The sequence below is a fragment of the Pelodiscus sinensis genome, chromosome 5 (assembly GCF_052426305.1).
Source record: "Pelodiscus sinensis isolate ZL-2025 chromosome 5, ASM5242630v1, whole genome shotgun sequence".
NCBI lineage: Eukaryota > Metazoa > Chordata > Testudines > Trionychidae > Pelodiscus > Pelodiscus sinensis.
Genome location: NC_143056.1, coordinates 82,606,760 through 82,619,721, shown reverse-complemented (window position 1 = coordinate 82,619,721; position 12,962 = coordinate 82,606,760). Strand labels below are relative to the sequence as shown.

Here is a 12,962-nt window from a genome sequence, read left to right as displayed (position 1 = left end):
AGGCCCCATGCGCAGAGAAGCTCAGGACTGAACTGCAGAGAGAGGAAGTGGATGGTGCAGAGAAATGTTTTCGGGGAACCAGAATGAGACACATCCCCTTCTCCCCCCATTCATTTCCCTCATACATGAGTCAAGGAGCCAATCTTGCTCAGCAGAGGTGACAGCACACTTAACTCTCAGCTGCCCAGTCTCATCCCCAGTGCCAGGGCAGACCCTGATAAACACAGATTAACAGGCGCATGCTAAGACACAGGTAAGCTGGGTCACATTTTAACAATAGCGTCAAGCCATGGGGAAAACCAGAGGTTGGGGAACGCTTCACTCACATGAGAGCACAAAATGAGGCACTGTGTCCAGTATATTGTGAAAATCAGCACAATACCTCTGGCCTGTCCTTTTCTTAAGGGCTTCAATCAGACATGAAACAACTGACCATGGTCAGAGTTAAATCGTCATTGTTGGGGCTCAGAGTTAACAGCCCCTTGAGTTTGCCTGTCAGAGCCACTGTTTCCACCTGTCTGCAGTCTCAAGCTGATGTCACTGCATCACTTACACTGAAGTCATGATTTTAATGGTACCTTTGTAACTAAGTGCTGCAGACAGCTGCAGCACACTGGCCCTGTCCAATACCTCAGGGGAGTGACCATTGGGATAGTTAGAAACAAAAGAGTAGCCATGCACTGCAGCAAACTACCCCCTCACCAGCAGCACTGGCATCACAGCAGCAGTACAACGCAGGGAGTAAATAAATCAGCCGTGAGAAATGTAGGATTGAGAGAGTTAGTCAAGAGGAAAAAAAGGGAGAAAAACCAAGATCCCAGCTTCAGGAGAGAGGGACACATCAAAAGGAACCAGACAATGAAAATTCAGCTGCTAGCAGGGAGACCATAAAAGAGGGAATTCCTGCCCCTCCCCACACTTACCAAACCTCCACCAGTGCTCTTCTGGCATCACATCACCCTTCCCGCCTCTGACCCATGAATGGCAGGTATTAGAGAGAGGCAAAGATTCTCATGAGACTCTCCCTACTCTCCTCCCCTTGTAGCTCACCCACTGTTCACTCAGCTAATCTCCAGGCCTTGTTGCCTCCAATGACGCATGATTTGTTCTTTAGAGACTTGTGGGACAGTTACCAACTAGATGGGGCCTCTGCTTAGGGTCAAGGGTCATAGGCCAAACCTCTTGACTAACTCCACAGCCAGGGCCGATTTCTCCTCTTCCCCCCTCATTTCCCTGCCTGATCCCTAGAGCTCTGAAAAGTCAACCCTCGCTGCTACTCCTCCCAACATTTTCCCAACAGAAACTCCAGGGACTGAGTTCTCTGCTTTGCACCCCGTGTACTCATTAACACCTGTGTGATGGCTGATGCAGAGGATGCTCCTCTCACTCAAAAGCAGCAAAGGAGAGCAGCAAAGACACAGTTACTCACTCCATGGAGAACAAGCTCAGCCCCTAGTTCTTCACAGCACCAAGGGGCAGAGACATTTTGCCTTTAGACGAGATATTTTGATTCCACAGCAAAGAGTGAAATACGCAAGGAAGGCTCAGCCCTGGCCAGGCCCCCCTCCATACACCCGTACAGGTTTAGCCTTCACTGATCCAAGCTGACTTCACACACGATTAGGCTGGCCCAACCAGACCTCCCCTCATAGGCCCAGCTCATTTCTCCTCTTGGTCTTTACTGGCAAATAACTGAGAAGGGATCCCTGCCCTTTCTACACAACATCTGGAGACCATTCAAACAATAGCCTCCCTCCTGCCAGTGAATTAAATGGGCCTGGATTGAGAACTTCCTTCTTATTCAAAGACCCAAGCTTATTGATGTGCAGATGCTTCAATTGAGCCTTTAGTTCCTATGGGTCAGGGAACATGGGGCTATTCCTTTCACTGGGACAATGATGGGCAATGCCCAAACAACAGTTAAACCCAACAGTTGGGCAGTGTGATGGCTGAAGCCCTTTCCTGCAGGCTTCCCTTTCCTCCAGGCATTGCAGAGACAATCATATATCTGCTAGGCACAAGGACATGTAAGGAGGAGCTTTTCACAGAACTGCTCGGAGCATTGTGCCTTTGGTGCAGCAGTCTGCCTCTGCCTGTAGGAGTAGCCGAGATCTTGGTGGCTTCTCCACAGAACATGCATGTTGCAACACCTTGTCTGCTCTGGAATACCAGGCAGCGGACTCTAGGGTCTCCTCCAAGGACATCAAACTGTCCTACCAAAGACTGTCAGCAGCAGGCAAGAAGTCCAAGGGCTGAATCTATTGGGCATATAATGAAGCAGACTGCAGATGTGCTTCTACATAGCATAGCCCACAAAGATTAAGCTCCCCAGAGTGCCATTCAGCCAACCACTCCGAGCAGGAGGGTGCATGGCATGCTGAGTGAGACCTGTATAGTTTCCAGGAGTTGCATGCTCAAAACACAAAAAGGAACACCAGCTGCACTGCAGATTACCAAGGGCCTTATCTGGCCTTCTTGGGTCTTTTGCTCTTTACACACCACAATATGAAGTAACTACAAAGGCACAACAATAACCATAATATTCTGGGATGTATTAATAGGAGTGCCACATGAAAGACACAGGAAGTTCAAATAATAGCCCTGCACTATTTGGGCCTCACTGTACTATGTCCAGCTTTGGATGCCACACTTTTTCAATGGACAAATCAGAGATAGGCCGGAGAAGAACAAAAGTGATAAAAGGTTTAAAAACCTAACCTTTGAAGAAAAGTTAAATAAGCTGGGTATGTTTTGTCCAGAGAAAAGAAAACTGGAAGGAGGAAGTGCATGAACCTAATAAGTTTCCAGATAACAATGTTAAGGGCTGCAAATTGTTACAAACTGATCCCCATATCCACTGAATGTAGGACAAGTAGTAATGGACTTAATTGAAACAAGGGAAATTTAGGATAGATAATTATGGAGGAAATAAACTATAGGGGTAGTGAAGATTTGGGCAAGACTTCCCCCATCATCTGAGGTATTTAAGAACAGGTTGGACAAACACCTGTCAGGAACGGTCTAGATCTATTTGGCAGATGGCTGGACTAGAATCAGGAGATAACTTCTTGAAATCCATTCCAGACTTACATTTCTAGGATTCAAACACACCTCCCAGGGATCTGAAATAAAGAAACAGAGGATCACTAGAGAGAGAAATCACAAACTATATAAAGAGAGACTACCCAATTCCTCCACACTACAGGTCTGTGGGCTGCCCTTTGGTCACCTTTACTCTGTTCTGTTCCACTGCCATGATTCCCTTTCCCTCCTCTCTCGTCTGGCCTGGGATGGGGGATCCCCATTGTGCCAGGCACCTGATGCCAAATTACAGTTGGCCGAGCTTAATGATCAGCGAGCAAACAGGCAGCTGCAGGCTACGTGGCTGTGTCGTTAACGAACTGATAAGTGGGGCTGCTCAAAGAAGCGCATTTAGCTGCCGTTGGGATTAACGCTTGGCAAACACAGGGAAAGCCCCAGCAGGAGAGGCGAAATAGCTCAGAAACCCCCAGCGCTGGGCCAAAGTGGGAGGCCGGCCAGGCCGAGGAGAGCCGCGTTTCCTACTCCCATTCCCACCCCGCGCTCTCCAGCTGCCTGCAGCCCGGGTGAAGGTGAAGCAGGCGGGACCGTAGTGCTGAACAGGCCCCGCGAGCGTGTCTCCCCGGCTGCAGCGGGGCCCTGGGGACAGCACGGAGTCTAAAGAGTTCGCACCTAAGTCACCCCCCTCGCCAGAAATGTTCCGGCTCCCTCGGCCGCCCCCTTCACTGCCTCGCACACGCGGCTCCCCACTGGCGCATCGTACCTGGCTTCCCCCGCTCGGCATCCCACAGCGGCGCCCCGCCGGTCACACCGCTCGCTTTCCCGCTCTCGCCCAGCCGAGAGGTGCGTTCGTTCGCTCGCTCGCCGCGGGGTCGGCACCACGAGCGCGGCGCACCCGGAGCTGCCCAGAGTTAGTGGTAAGGAATCTGCCGCCCAAGCCCCACCCCAACCCCTCCCCCCACCACCTTGGCTCAAACGTCACCGCCCGCTCTGCGGGCTGGGCGGAGGAAAGTCGCCCCCCCCCCCCCCAGCACCTGGCCGGAGCCGCTGCTGGTAGCGGAGAAGGCTAGGGCGGCCCTGCAGCCCCGTGAGAGGGGAGCGCAGCCCACCTGGGACGGGCCAGGTTACCTGAGACAATGGCATTGCCTGCGAGCGCTCCGGCTCCCAAGCTGATCAGCGGCAGGGCCAGCGCTGCACCAGTACTGGGGAAGGCAGTGCAGGCTAGTGGCTAGAGCACAGGACTGGGCGTCAGGCTGTCTAGGCTCTGTTCCCGGCTCTGTCACTGCGACCTACATTTCCCCCTCCATAGGGCTCCTGTTACCTGCCTCTCATGGGAATTGGGAGGATTCCTTAAACCAGTATTTACAAAGTGCTTGGAGATCCTCGGCTGGGAGAGGATTGAGCCTGTGGCACCATGGAAAGGGGGATCCCTGTACCTCAGCTGTGGAGGGCAGGACTGAGCCAGGCATGGGAGTGTAGGAGGAGATGGGGAAGGCGGTAGCACCTGCAATGTCTCAGAGAGGACTGAGCTCTGGTGTGGAGCATAAGGAGACAGGGAAGAGGAGAAGGTGTTGGGCAAAGTCTTAGCTACTGTTGAGCCTCTGCTTATATATGAAACGGAATGAGCAGAAAGCAGCACTGCCCCCAAACACCCAGGCTACGTCTAGACTGGCATGATTTTCTGCAAATGCTTTTAACAGAAAAGTTTTTCCGTTAAAAGCATTTGCGGAAAAGAGCGTCTAGATTGGCACGGACGCTTTTCCGCAAAAGCACTTTGTGTGAAAAAGCGTCCATGCCAATCTAGACGCAGTTTTGAACATGAAAGCCCCGATCGCCATTTTTGCGATCGGGGCTTTTTTGTGCAAAACAATACCGCATTGTCTACACTGGCCCTCTTGCGCAAAAGCATTTGTGCAAGAGGGCTTTTGCCTGAACGGGAGCAGCATAGTATTTCCGCAAGAAAACTGACAATCTTACATGAGATCGTCAGTGTTCTTGCGGAAATTCAAGCAACCAGTGTAGACAGCTGGCAAGTTTTTCCGCAAAAGCAGTTGCTTTTGCAGAAAAACTTGCCAGTCTAGACACAGCCCCTGAGAATGGCAGAATAGCTCCTGAACAGCCCCAGGAATACAGTAGGAAAACCTGTCACACAAGCCTACATGGGAAACATGAAGTGATCAGGATTTTCCTAGTGCAGCAGGAAAATCCATCTGAAGAGTCCAGGCTAGAAACAGATGCTAGCTATGGGGAGACTGGCTGTACCTGCTGCAACTTCTCTCACTGCTCCTGGCCTCCAGGGTTACAATAAGGCAGGCTTGCACTTCCAAGAATGCATGGAAACTATCAGCCCTCTCCTCACTTTGCATTTCAGAAGAGCAGCTGGGAGGATGCACAAGGTGTGGTAGGAGGTAGAAAAGGGAGTGGTGTGGGGGGTGACAAAGTAATTGCCGCCCATCCCTGTAAGTGGGAGGCACTAGTAAAATCAGAGCCAGCAAGCACAGACCTGCCAGCCAGAAAGACACTGTCTCTTCCAAGTGTAATGCATACCTACCGGGCTGGGCCTGGACGTGTGCACAGATCACTGCCTCAGGGAAGACATTTACCTCCAGCCCAGGTGGTTCTTGTCCTTATGAAATCCCAGTTCAAACATGCAATTGTTCCTTAATAGCTTCTTTCATTATGTACAACCCATTCCTGGGCATGAGGGAGGGGGCATAGGCTGCCCTACCCCCTACCTACATAGTACATGAGCCACTGCATCCTTCTGGGCTGAGAAAGGAGCAGGCCTCTTTCCTTGCTATAGATCATCAGAGAAAAGGAGAATCACATGGGGGCACAGGGCTGTATGAGAGTGCCTACCCAGTAGGGCATGAAGTGCCATGCCAAACACAAGTCTGTAGTTTGGGGGAAAACACCTATAATAGTGTTTTGTTTTGATAGGGTTTTGCACTTGGAGCAAATGGTGGTGAGGTTTGTGATGGTCCCTAATTTCTGTGGAAGTTCATTCCAATCTCAAACTGGCCTCCAGACAAGTGGTACACTGAGGCTACGTCTACAGTGGCAGCTTCTTGTGCAATAACTCTTCCACAAGAGAGTGTCTACCCTGGCATGTGCTTTTGCGCAAGAGCATCCATGCCAGTGTGTACACTCTCTTGCGCAAGAAAATTCTGATGGCCATTTTAACCATAGGGCTTTCTTGCACAAGAAATTCATATTGCCTGTCTACACTGGCCTCTTCTTGATGAGCTCTTGCGCAAAAGGGCTCCTTCCAGAGCGATAGTGTGCCAAGCTTCTAAGCAAGGGCAGGGGACAGGTGGCAGGAGACTTAGCATGCTTCCCCTACCCCCAGACCAATTAGCCTGGAGACAGGGGGAGTGGCAGGGCCTCCACAGGCCAGATCCAGCCGTAGAGGCCCTTTTGCCCACCCCTGCGTCAGACTATCTAGGCTCTTGTCCCCCTACAGCATACCTTTGAGAAGGAAGTGTTGTCTAGGCCTTGAAATGTGAATAAGTGAGTTGGAAGTCATAGCTTCTAGCTCCCTCCCTGGGAGCGGGGTACAGATCAGAATAGGGAGCTGAGATACACGACTCCCAGTCTTGGCTTCAGGGAGTATGTCTACTTTAGGAAATTATTTCAAAATAACTTTTCAAAAGAATTCCCAAAATAACTATTTTGAAACAGTGTGTTCACACTAAAGGGAAGCTCAAAATTAGTCAGAGGCAGTCTCCCTTAGCGTGGGCACACTACCTCAAGCACTGGGGAATAATTACATTTAATGAATCTAGGGAGTAGTTATTTCCAGATAGCAGCAATGGAGCATCCACTACCGCTATTTTGAAATAACTAATAAGCGTTATTTCAAAATAACCAGCCCCTTATTTCAAAATAACAGGCTTGGTAGTGTGGACTCTACTTGTTACTTCAAAATAAGGGTAGTATAGACCAGGTTACAGTGAGCTACTTCCGGTCTTGATACCAGCTCACTCATGTAACATGGATATAATAGCCAGTGGACATGTGGAGTTTCCATATTTTATGTGAGGGTCTCTGAAATCCTCCCATGGAAAGACACCACAGAAGGGTTCCACTCCCAACCCTTTCAATTGAGAGCACTATCCCACTCTGCCTCAGAACTTTGCACCAGAGCCCACAGACAACTCCAACACCATTGGTGAAGCTAAGACACCTATATGCTCCATGCTGCTCAATCAAGGTAGAGATCACTAGGGCAGCTCAGTACAGAACACTCATGGGCCAACTATATTGGAACCTCCCCACTCAGGCAGCTGGGTAGCCAGAGCACTAGTTACTCCCTAACATTAGCTATGGCCGTATCCATACTAGGGACGTTAAATATCGGTTAATTGAATAGTCGATTAACCTCGTGAATTCTTAATTGTTATTCAACTATTCTATAGTACCCAAGGGCAGGGCCAGCTGCAAGTGTGCTCTGGCCCCACTCCTGAAAAGCCCCTTGCCATTTTGTGCTGCTGCCTCTGTATCAGAGGCAGCAGCACGGGGTGCCAGGCGGGAGCTGGTCCATGAGGGGAGCCAGTTTAAAAACCAGCTCCCCTCATGGACTGGCTGCCTTTTGCCCTGTGCTGGTGGCTCTGATACAGAGGCAGCAGTGCAGGGTGGCAACAGCCCCTGTCTAGGGGCTGTCTGAGCTCCCAGACCTGGCATGAGCCGGGACTGAACCAGGCTGCCTGCCCACCTAGCTCCTAATTACACTTTAAATGCAGAGCCACAGCAGGGGTAGGTCCTGGACCTATTGCAAGCCAGGACTGAGCTGGGCTGCTGGCCAGACTGCTAAATAATTTACTGGTGGGGGAGGGTGGAAATGTGTGTAGTCTATAGCATTAACCTATACGCTTTTGCTTATTGGTTAATTGACTACACTATTATATCCCTAATCCATACTGCACCAGAAAAGCTCCTGTCTTCAGCTTCCAGGGCTTAGGCAGCAGGTGCAGAACCCAGGCAGCAAGCCTTGAGCCATCACTGGTTAGTCTGTATGGGTGTGTCTAGACTACACCTCTCTGTCCACAGAGAGATGTAGATTAGGCACATCGATATTGCTAATGAAGCAGGGATTTAAATATCCCATGCCACATTAGCATAAACATGGCTGCTGCTTTTTTTCAAAACAGTCTAGATGCGGATCTGTTGAAAATAAAGCCTTTTTCGACAGATCCTGTAAACCTCATTTTTTGAGGAATAGAGGATCTGTTGAAAAAGGCTTTATTTTCAACAGAGCCGCGTCTAGACTGCTGTTTTTCGAAAAAACTTCGTTTTGAAAAGAAATGGCGGCCATGTTTATGCTAATGACGCACGGGATATTTAAATCCCGGTTTCATTAGCAATTTCGATGTGCTTGATTTGCATCCCTCTGTCGACAGGGATGCATTCTAGACGTAGCCTGTGTGAGGAGATGCTGCCCAATGGCAATGCAGAGAAAAAGGACAGCAGGAACTGCAAGCAGACCCATCTTGCAGCTGAAAATGTTACACATTACAGCTGAAAATGTGGGTCAGGGAAAAGTTACCTTCCCTCCACTCATCATTCAGACTCATGAACTCTGGCTCCTGGATGAGTGAACGTGGCTTCTTCCGAATTTCAGTGGAGTGCTCCAAGCCTGGTCTGAGTAGGAAAGTACTGACATTAGATCACATAGAGGACACTGTCCCTTCCCTTACCCATCCACACACTCCGCCTGGCCTCTATAGAACACTGTGCTCCTGCCCATAGTGAGCAAGGGACCCAAATTCACCCCCAGCCATGTAAGGGCCTTTCTTTTGACCTAGTCCTATAATATGAGAATCAGAGTTTCCCTCCTGTAGACATTAACCACTGGAAGAAGCTCTGCTGTAGAGCAGATGGGATTTACAGTGGTGTGAAGGAAAACTGTGTGGGGCATAATAAGACCTGAGGAATTTTATGACATTTGTAGCTTTGCAGCTGAGATAACAATCAGGGAGATCACAGCTGCAGCTGCAGAGTGTGTAAACTGGACAGGAAGCCATTATCAGGGCCTCACAACTGAAGCAATGACTGAACAGCAGCTACACAACGAGTGAGAGAAGCTGTAGGAAAGAGTGCTGGGAAAGGTGAGAGTCAGGTATCAGATGGAGCCAATATGAATGGCTCTGAAATAAAAATGTCTCCGTCTCTGCCTGCATGCACACTTGTACACTCAGGCCTCTGCACACAAGCATCTACCCATACATGAAGGTGTAAACAGAGATATGTGCAGGAGGGCACATGTGCTAGGGAAAACAGGTGCCACAGACGGAAGCATGCATGCTGGTATTTACACACACCACTTGCAGTATTCTTCTGGCTGTCTTTAGCCTTCTCTCACGAGTTTGGCAGGGCTTCCCCCACTCTTTTCCTCTCAGGCCAAATGCTCCTCACTCACTCTTTTGTTTCATTCAGACACCTGCTCCAGTGGAAAGACAAAGGTTTCCCACTAATGCACTTCTCTGCCACCCATCCCCATTAGAAGGGTGCAGGGTAAAAAGTGATGCTCATAGTGAGATGTTGTTCCAACTTTCCCAGGGCACAGAACTGTGTTCACTGTGTGAACCTTCCATATTATTCCTTTGCAGCTCACAGCCCAGCAATCTCTCCATTCTCTAACAAATGAGTCATTCCTGCTGCTTTCTTTAAAGTCACCTCTTGCCTGCTTGAAGCAGTTTCTGGTATTAGTAGGTCCTGGAGAGCCTTTTCCTTTCCCGCTAGCCTAAAGGCTCACCTTTGCATGAGTAGCTCAGCCCATGCACAGCCATTACAACAGGACCCATTCAGGGCCCCAGCCTGACTGCCTGTTCCCTATTCAGGCTATTGTCAGGAGAACAATGCATTTGTGGAATGCTGCTGCAGGGAATTTCTTCCTTAATGTATGCCATTTCCCCACCCCCCAGGGACATGCAAGAGTGTGGCAAGAGCACTGCAAGGGGACTGTATTTGGTTTCCTCAACAGGAATCTCATACACAAAGTGGCAGTATCATACTAGGATTTGAGGTCATTTCCTGACATAGATCCTAGGTTCAATGTTTTTCCCCCCAGTAGCTATCCTGAGGTTGCTGCTAATCCCTTACTTCCCATGATAACACACAGGCAGACTGGAGGGGTGTATGTGTCAGAACTTCCTCAACATGTCTGTAACTCTCCCACAGCTCCCCCCCCCCACACACACACAGAAATTCCTGCGTACAGGCCTGTAAGGCATCCAAGTGTAGAAGTGAATCATCCAGGACAAAACAGGGATAGTGATCTGAAGTCTTGGTCAGGATGGAAAGTTAAATACAAAATTTGTGCACTAAAATTGTTGCATACCTTATTAAAAATGTCGCAGCATGCCACTGTTTGACAAAACACAAAAATCTCTTCCCTGTGAGGTGCATCAGCATTCACTGCCTTGCCTCTTGGAATATCACACTAGTTTTCGAGTGTGGACAAAGGCCTGAATTGCTGAAGCAAGAACCTCATCATGGGGGCAGGGAGAACCACAATTTTTTTAATCCCTCCCAAACTCCTCTTTCTCCGTCAAATACATTTTTAAAAAATTCCCTTTCCCAGGTTACCTTTAAATCTCACACCACAATTCTGCAGTAACACAGGGATCATTTCACACACGGCTGAAATGTAAACACCTCTTCAACAGAGTAAGGCAGCAGCTGAATACTACCCAGCAGTTCAGAGGAGCAAGGGAAGTGAGGAAAAACAAAAGTGAAACTGCAGCAGGAATTTTGCAGAGGGAGAATGGAATTCAACCAGCATAACAGAATTAACACTCCTACACTCAGGATTATTGTCTCCTAGTTTTATGACAAGAGGAATCTTTAACAAGAGGCAGGAGTCGCTTCTCTACAGCTCATCAGAAAGGTAGAAACCTCAAGCAGAATAGCCAACATATTCCATAATTTCCGAGTCACAGAACTGTGCTTCAGAACATGTCTTCATTTAATAATAAAAAAAAAAAAAGGGAGTCTGATCTCTCTGTCTGCAAAGAAAATCCTGAAAAGTTTAATGTAGTATATAAGTGATGAAGTGATGTTTTCCTAAGCCCGCAAAGAGCCTGAATCACGCTGTTCTGAATCATGTTCGTGTATCAAACCCCTCTCCAGCCAGTTGGCTCATTATTACACACAGTTCTAAGGCTCCAGCATTAAGTACATATTCTATAAATTACCAGAAAATTACCACATACTTTATGCTTAGATACAGAGAAGGAAGAGATTGCCCATCACACTTACACACGTGTGGTATAGCAGCTTGCTCCAGAAGGTCTATTGAGTACAGATATTAGAAATGCCACCCAAATCTCAGGCTTTTCTGTACTCAGGCTTTTCTGTAACATTGCAGCCATATATATATATATATATATATATATATATACACATATATACACACACACACCATGGAGATTTAGAGGACAAACCCATCCAGGCCACTGAGACTCAACTAGAGTCACTGGAGAAACTCACCTTATTTAGGATGTTTTTCTCTTTATGTCACTGTCACATCTATGTCAAGTCTGAGTTAATGCTTTCCAGGACATAATATCTGTCTAGATTAAGATGGTACACACTGAACATCCCTACCCTTACCTGAAGTTAAGCATGAAAGGGGAAAAGAGAGTGTCCTCTGGTTGATGGAACACTCACCCCGTTCACCTCTGCCTCACCTATGGAGAAGCTAGGAGTATTCACCCTTCAGACAGGTAGATTTGTGGGGATTCAGGGGCAGCAAGAAATTATGTGCTAGGCTGACCTCAAGTGCAACAACCTGGCCAGCAGGAGCATAAACCAGCTTCCACACCACAGAGAAAACCAGCAGCAAAAAGATAAGCACCAGGCACCTGTTGACACCAGACCCACCTATCAGAGACTGTCCAGTGATAGCAGCAGCAGCAGCCATCTCTTGGCAGGTCTCCAGGTAGCTTGTGGCAATTTCACACACTCAATTCAGCAGGGATCCTTTCTGGGCTGGTGCAATAAATGACATACCTGAGAAAATTTAGGCTGGTGACAGGCCATATCTGAGCAGACCTTGCCAAAGCCCAAGACCACTAGAGATTTTTGCTAGTGTAAAAATGTTAGTCATGGGTGTAAATTTGTGACATTGCTGTAGCCAAAGCCATAGTTTGCCACAGTTATACCAGCACAAAAGGGCTTTTAGCGCTGTAGGCTTTTTGCTTGCTGAACCAGTGAACCAGCAAACGTGCATTTTTTGCCATTTAAGTTGCATCTATGCTTTTGCCAGTATAATTTCACCAGCAATCAGTCCTAGTACAGACCTGGCCTAAATGAGATCTCTGAGCACACCAGCACTAACCTCCAACTCCACCATGGCTTTAAGCAAGAAAGCCTTCAGTGCTCTCCCTCTCTGCTGTCTGGAGCTCAGGAAGCAGCGTTCCCCACTTGCCTTGGGCAAATAACTAATAGTAAACAGCCACTTCGCAGAGCAGGAGAAGGACTGTTCAGGACAGGCACCATCTTTCAGCAAGGCATTGCTAGAGAAGGCACTCAAGGGATGAGAGACAATGACAGCAGCAGCTTGGAGGAGGGAGGACCACTTCAATGCAAACCTGGCAGGGGATCACTTCACTAACCATTAGCCTTGCTGGGAAGTTTGCAACTTCCAAAGCCCAGGGTTTTATGAAATACTGCTCTGGGGTAAACTGCACCAACTGAGTGCTTAGCTTACTTGCACTTTAGTGAAGCTGGAAGTGCCCAAGACAAAGACAGATGGGAGTTTTCAAAAGCACAGAAAGTTCAGGAAAAGATTACACTGCAAAGGCCACATCTTCACAACAAGTCTCCATGCCATGTGCTGTGCAACAAGTGTTATACACCTGCTGATGCAGTGGTGTACACTGATACCTCTTGACTCTGGCCGGAGATAGACAGGAACATAG

The 12,962-nt window shown here is 48.5% G+C and overlaps 1 protein-coding gene across 7 annotated transcripts in view; it reads right to left on the bottom strand.

The window, feature by feature from the left end:
* Nucleotides 1-12,962, bottom strand: part of LARGE2 (LARGE xylosyl- and glucuronyltransferase 2) — a 68,307-nt gene that overhangs the window by 39,082 nt on the left and 16,263 nt on the right. For 5 of the 7 annotated variants that reach the window (XM_075927561.2, XM_075927558.2, XM_075927559.2 and 2 more), the window contains 3 exons: nt 8,585-8,679; nt 3,803-3,940; nt 3,091-3,122 (listed from right to left, as the gene is read on the bottom strand). The exons of 1 other annotated variant lie outside the window; for it this stretch is intronic. The gene's annotated coding sequence lies outside the window, so the exon portion shown is untranslated. Of the gene's footprint in view, nt 1-3,090; nt 3,123-3,802; nt 3,986-8,584; nt 8,680-12,962 lie in introns of those variants that run through there. One more of the 7 variants, XM_025185355.3, reaches the window with a different exon arrangement.